Raw genomic sequence first — 7291 nt, 5'->3', positions numbered from 1 at the left:
TCACAGCCAAAAGGTTTGTTTAAATTTTGAGTTAGCTCATCAGAGGGTAGTTTTGGTCTTACTAATATGTTTTTCAAATTTTGAGGCTTTTTAAAAATTACTTTAGGTGGATTAGTAAACACATTTTTGGTTACAGGTGAAGCTTGTAGAATATTGTGTGCAGTTTTTATCATACCATTAATTTTGTATAATTTTGGATGATAGGTGGTAATAAATTTTCCTTGGTTTTTATAATTCCTAGGAGTAGAGTTTTTTGATTTTTGCATGTTATTATTTACAATTTTGTTAGGATATCCTCTATTTCTAAAAACATTTTTTAATTTTTCAGTGTGACAATAATAATCCTGATTATTAGAGCAGAGTCTCTTTGTTAGACTTTTCGGAATAGATTTTTTAACGTAACCAGGATGGCAGCTTGAGTAATGTAAATACTGCATTGGATTTGTATCTTTGACATGGATTTTCGTTTTAAGGTGTCCCTGCTCTAAAAACACATCGACATCTAAAAACGTAACAAGATTTTTAGAAATATTGAAATGGGTGGGGGGGGGGGGGGGTGGGGGGGGGGGGGGGTGGGGGGGGGGGGGGGTGGGGGGGGGGGGGGGTGGGGGGGGGGGGGGGTGGGGGGGGGGGGGGGGAAGTTGCAGAGGACCTAAACATATCAATTAGCTCGGGCCATTTGATTTTTACCAATGATTTGGGCATGAGAGGGGCCACTGTGAAATTCGACCTAAATAGCTCAATTTCGACCGGTAACGAATCATGGGTTATGTTGTAGGGTTATGACATAGAAACCGAAGCTCAATCACCCCAATGGAAGCTGCCACACGAGCCAAGACCAAGTTCAGTTGAATGTGAAAGTTTTGCTAACAGTTTTTTTCAATTGCAGGGGCATGGTGCATCATGAGTTCTTGCCACAGAGTAGAACTGTTAATACGTAATATTATCTTGAAGTTATGCACAATTTTCGCGAATCAATCCGCTAAAAACTCCCAGATTTGTAGAAGAACAAAAAATTGCCTTTTGCACCACGATAACGTCCCTGCCCATACATTATTACTTGTACACAACTTTTTGGCAAAAACAAACATATAATGATGTCGCATTCTTCAGATCTGGCCCCCTGTCATTTTTTTTGTTCCTGAAACTGAAGAGGCATGAAAGTACAACGCTACGCTACGATTGACGAGATAAAGACGGCATCGAAGGAGAAGGTGAACAAGATCACAATAAACAATTTTTTGAAGTGCTGAGAGGATTGGAAGAAATGTTTGCACAAGTGTATAATATCTAATGGGGATTACTTTGAAGGGAAAAAATTGAGATTAATAAATAAATCAATAATTAAAAAAAAAAGCGTTATTTTTTGAACAGACTTTGTATTGTTATAAAATTCACTTAATGATAAAAAAATATCAATATGTGCATGTAACATGTCCAATACTGAGTTCTTTTGACACTGTGGCCACAAGGGAATTACAAGAGTGACAAACAAAAGAAATCTATTACCCTTTCCCTCCATGACTATAATTTGAGAAAACAAGCAAGTTTGACCTCTGATCGATGCAAGTGGAATCACAAAACTGACTTGCACTTATAATAAATACAACACTGATTACATTTTTAAGTTGATATTATTCTTAGACTGAATGAAGGAAATGGGATAATGTGTCAAATAGAGATCAGTTTACAGATATTTATACTTTCCAAGAATGAAAACCGAGCCAGATGGCCTATAAAACAGCAGATGTTTCTTTTAAGGATTTAACTGAAATGTAAATTACTGTGTATGACTGTGTTACAAGATTCCCATTTTAGTTTCCATGCAAAATTGCATGATTTAAAAAAATTGAAAATCTCAAAAGATTTCAGTGACATTTGAACTATCTTAGGCTAGGGGCAGGAATACTTAAGTCAGAATCTGTTAGCTTTTGTAGTGAGAGCATTTATGATGCAATATGAAGGAGTCCTATGATAATGCGAAATGGAATGGCGATCATTTATCTTATGAGTGCTATGCCATTTAGAAGAGATATGCCTGTGACATCCCTGTTTTCAGCTGGTAATACTCTATAATTTTCATTAAAAGTTAAGCACTTATATAAAAAAAGTGAATTTTTATAATTTTTAACGTAACATTTAAAAATCATTTTTCAGCATTATTTAACTACAACCTCTACTATATTCATTGATTAGGATATGCTTTTTAAGCGAAAATTTGAAATTCCTAAATTTAATTGGTCACACTTATAGGTAATTTTTGTTTTAAATGATACTGGATTCCAGTTTTCCATTGTTTAATGATATGGATTTACAGATGGGGTTTCTATTTACAAATTTTGAGTTTCCTTACTATCCCCATTTTGGGATACTGAGTGTAATTTTGAAAGATACTTGCAGTCAAACATTAATTAAAGGTTAATGCTTAATGTTTTTGATTTCATTAATTATTTAAAAAGTTAAGAGGATGTATTAACTTAATAGCCTTGTATAACACATCAAATTAAAAATATAATCTAAAATATTCAAGCTAATGAACATCATCAAAATGTAATATAACTAATCGACACCAATAACATAATATAGAACAGAATAGAATATATATAAAGAAAATTAGTTTAAGGATAAAGTAGAATCATAGGAAAATCATAGAAACATTGAAATAAAGCTATGAATACGTGATATATGTTTAACCCATTCAGTGGCATACATTTTCTTTGAAGTCTAGTCTAAAGTGCCTATGCTAGAGATGTTACCCAAAAATACTGTGCCTTTTTAGGAGTTAAAATTTATTGGTCAAATTTTATAATTCTATTTTTGTTTTGTGGATAAAATATGTTTATTAACATTTTATATTCAAAAGTGTTTTAAAATATAAGAAACATAAAAAACAAAACAAAAATCTAACACTGAATATTTAATTTAAAATGTTTTAGTATTGACACTTAGAGCAGTACTAAAAATCCCACACTCAATGAAACCAAGGCAAAAAAAACATTTTATTTTCAACATATCTACCAATTTCTATCAAATTATCCACAGAAATTGAAATATTAAAGCGTTTTGAAAAATGTTTGTCCATCCATATTGATTATATAAACCGTCATTACTGCTCCTGATTGATCAGCTGTGTTTGTGCACTACATAATACGTTTAATTTCAAGAACATTAATTTTTACTGTAAATTAATATAATATTCACATAAAAATATATAATTTGACATTTTTTTTTAATGTCCGTGTACTGGAAGTTAGCACTGATATGGTTAGCAAAATATTCACATAAATCGATCCATATGGATGTTACAGCATATGCACAACTTAAAATATTTTAATATACTTCAAAAGATACTTTTTAGTGTAGATATTATTATTTATATGCCAACAAAATAAGTATGAATGGGGTCTGAAATAGAGCTGTTTATATAAATAAAACAACACTACTAAATAACTCAAACTTGTAATATTTTAACTTAATATTTAATCCTTTATACGTTTTGAAAGAAAGTTTTCAATAGTATATTTTAGTTTTGGAATAGTATACTTCCAGTTTATGAATTAATCTAATTGGTAAAAGTGTTCAGTAACATATTTAAACTAGAAAACATCAATCTTATGACTAAAATATTTTAAAAAAGTTCTTTAAGACACAAAGTCTGTAAGATTACAAATACAAAGCTGTACTTGTATATTTAAAACACACACAAATGCCACAATTAGTTAGAATCAGTCTATTTTTTTAGTCAAAGTTGACATTCACATTTTCAATTATTTTCACATAATTATTATTTCACAAATTTCCAAATATTGGTGAAAATGTAAATAAAAGTAACATTTGGACTATCGTAAATATGAATCTGTATTATATAAATATAAAATACATACTGTTAATGAGATATTAGTAATAAAATAGCCTAGTGAATCTACTTATTTATCCATATTTTAGTTTTCTAGAATATTAGCCGATAAAATCAGTTTATTTAGAGTATTTAATGCAATTGCCACTAAAAGGCAGGTGAAAAAGAACTGACATTTCTTTTAAAGATTAAGTACAACTACTTTACATTATATAGGTAAAATCCATAAATATAATGCAATTTCATATTTTACTTACAAAAAATTAGATCACAACATGTTTTTGTCGTTACTTTTATGACTTGTGAAAGAATATACACCAACATAAAATTGGGCTGGATACAGGTCCACTATTCAGACAAATTGAGCCAACTTAAAAAACTGCATTGTAACTTTCATCCCTGCTCTGACACGCTGTGAGAACAGCTGATGAAACATGCAAGCTCTTTGTTTGGCTTTCTTATTTGGTTTGGATTTTAAACAAGCATAACCCTCTCCATCACTGATGATGTTGAGTATAATGACTCTATTTTGTTATGTCAATTTTGTTTAGGCCTTAATGCCAATTCAATAAAAATAAAAATGCTGTTTTCAAAATATTGAAACTTAACTTATTATATTATGAATGGTACTAGACCCACATATTCGTTCTTCTTTTGTCTTGTGGCATACTGACCATGCTAACCCCATGTTTACTTTACCCCTTCAATCAGTAAACATAACAGCAACATGTAAACACAGTTTGATATAGCTCTTACTAATCCATAAAATTATATGTACATATCATTGTTTAATTTTTAAAATTACTAGTCAGAAAGTAATTCGCTCCTTTGAAGAGAATATTTTTTTCTAAACTGAATAGTGTTTAATTTTGTCTAATTATAATGAAGAAATAATAACACCTAATAACCATCAGTGTCACTGTTGTTATTTTATCATTCTCGAACAATCAGAACATAACTCAGGTTATGCATATTAGCCTGCCTTGTCCTGGGTACACAGCACTGTATGGGCACGAACTCACCTTAGATTTAATCCTTAATTAATATTATTACTTAGAGGTTACAAAGTGTGTTGTAATAATTGCTTAATAAAAATCCTGCAAAATAAAGTATTATTGAGCGTTATATGTACAGAGGTAAAGACACATATAGATATTGAAAAACAAAACATATTTTTATATTAATTTGGTTTATTGTTTGTAATAGTGAGTAGGATTTTAATCTTTCCAAAAAGGTCTTCAGTGGGCATTTTTTAATTTCATCCTTAATTTAACATAACAACAAAAAATTTATTCTATTGTTTTTAAGCATTGGTTTATTATGCCAAATTAAAAAGTGACATAATAATACAAAATTGTAGTATTGTTATAAATAATTAATGTTATACCACCACCTCCCACAACACAGAGAATTAGATTTAAAATAGTAATATTTCAATTAAAATCAGAATTCCATTATTAGTATTACAATAACAAAATACCTATTAGTATTTCTCTTAGATAGCTCAGAGGACAATGTATATGTGCAGGAACAATTTTTAATTGGTATTCCAAAACTACAAAACAACCCAAATTTCACAACGATTAGGTAACAAAATATATAATTATTGTAATTTGCCTTTGTATGTGTGGAAGATGGGCACTAAGACACCAATCCAATACTTTACTATACAGTAATAGTATGAAGATCATAATTGCTGTTTAAAGAACCATCTCCAAAAATCTTCATTTAATGACAAGAATTTGTTTATGTACATTATACTGCTTTTAGCTGATTCTCGTGGGGTTAAACAGCATTTGTGGTTTATTCTCACAGTAAAATAGGTCAAAAAGGATGATAGTAGACTTATTCTATCCTTCAGAATGATTCCATTTGGGTATTTTAATGTCTACCAATGTGTATTTAATTTATTCTATAATGATAACTCAAAAACTACTCAACTGAATACCATGCTTAACATATGAAATTTCATTACAAATGGGCCATAAATAGTTCTTGATTACGCCATTTTGAGTAACCATATGTACTGATTTCATAACAAATCTGCAGTAAATAAATTGATAATTTTCATTATTTGCTCCAACTGCTGAGCATGAAGGAGACAGATCTCATTGTTATATTTTTGGGTTAAACTCATTGCTATAATTTATTCTGATTACAAAACAAACAAACCAGGTTTAAAACACATAATAGAGGGTCACTCTGAAAGTTTTGAGGAGATGACAGACAGTGCATACTGCAATAATCTTATCATTTTTATATGATTGTCTGAGTGCATATCAGTACCTGACAGCAACTTTACCAGGGTTTACCAGTGTACTTGTTTCGTCTGAAGAGGTTTGACAGATATAGCATCTGTTCGGAAAGATCAATTTCGTAAAGTCATGGTGTTATCGAGAGATGATTTTCAGGTAATTATTTTTTATGATTTTAAAGTCAGTTTATCTAAAGAGAAGTCTTAAAATTTCTTTTGGTTTTTTTTCTTAGCACCATCTTGTGCTACTGGTATTAGGTGGTTTTTGGAATTTTGAAGGAGCTGTACTTTGCTTCAAGACGACAAAAGTTCTGAAAGGTTGCATTCCAATGTCACTGAAGACAATGCTGATCAGATGTGCGCTACGAGTCAAGAGGTCAGACACTAACTGCACTTATTTAATGATTGTGAATTCCCAGGGATTATATCCGCAGTAGTGCAAAACATTGCAAGACTTTTTAAAAGCCAAAAAAAACTTTTTCTCAATGTGTACCTCATGATTTGACAGATGAGGAAAAGTTTCGAGTATGAGAATCAGTCAGCAGACCTTCAAATCGCTTAATAATTATGGTCATTGGTTTATTTCCAAAATTGTCACTGGTGATAAGATGTAAAAATCATTTTATGACGGTCCAACTCAAGATGAAAGATGCATATGGTTGTTTGTAGACGAGCCAATCCCACAATGTTCAAGAAACGATTGATGAAGAAAGTAACATACATTGCTTTCTTCAGAAGTGCGGGACTGGTGAAGGCTCTTAAGCTGGAGGGATTGTCACAGCAAGTTGGTACGCTGAATAATGCTTGCCACAAGCTCATCAGTACTTGAACATCAAGGGTTTAATTTTGCACTATAACAATGCATCTTCTCACACTTTTGTAAAAACCTTAGAGTTTTTGGCAAAAATGCATCTAAACGATGGAAAACCCCCCTTATTCACCCGATCTTGCTATGTGCGACTTCTGGTTATTCTTCAATTTGGAGAATCATTTTCACTGTTGTTGTTTTACTTTAGAAGCCGAAATTGATGATGAGATTTGTAAATATTTTTACCCCATTCCAAAAATTAAGTGGCTGGGTGCTTTTAATTAGTTAAAAATTCAAATTTAAAATAAATATGCATTGACACTGAAGAGGAAAAAAAATCAAATTCATATACACAATATGAGATACAGAACAG

Source organism: Homalodisca vitripennis, chromosome 4 (assembly GCF_021130785.1).
Source record: "Homalodisca vitripennis isolate AUS2020 chromosome 4, UT_GWSS_2.1, whole genome shotgun sequence".
In the NCBI taxonomy this organism is placed as follows: Eukaryota; Metazoa; Arthropoda; class Insecta; order Hemiptera; family Cicadellidae; genus Homalodisca; species Homalodisca vitripennis.
This window is presented reverse-complemented; position numbering follows the sequence as displayed.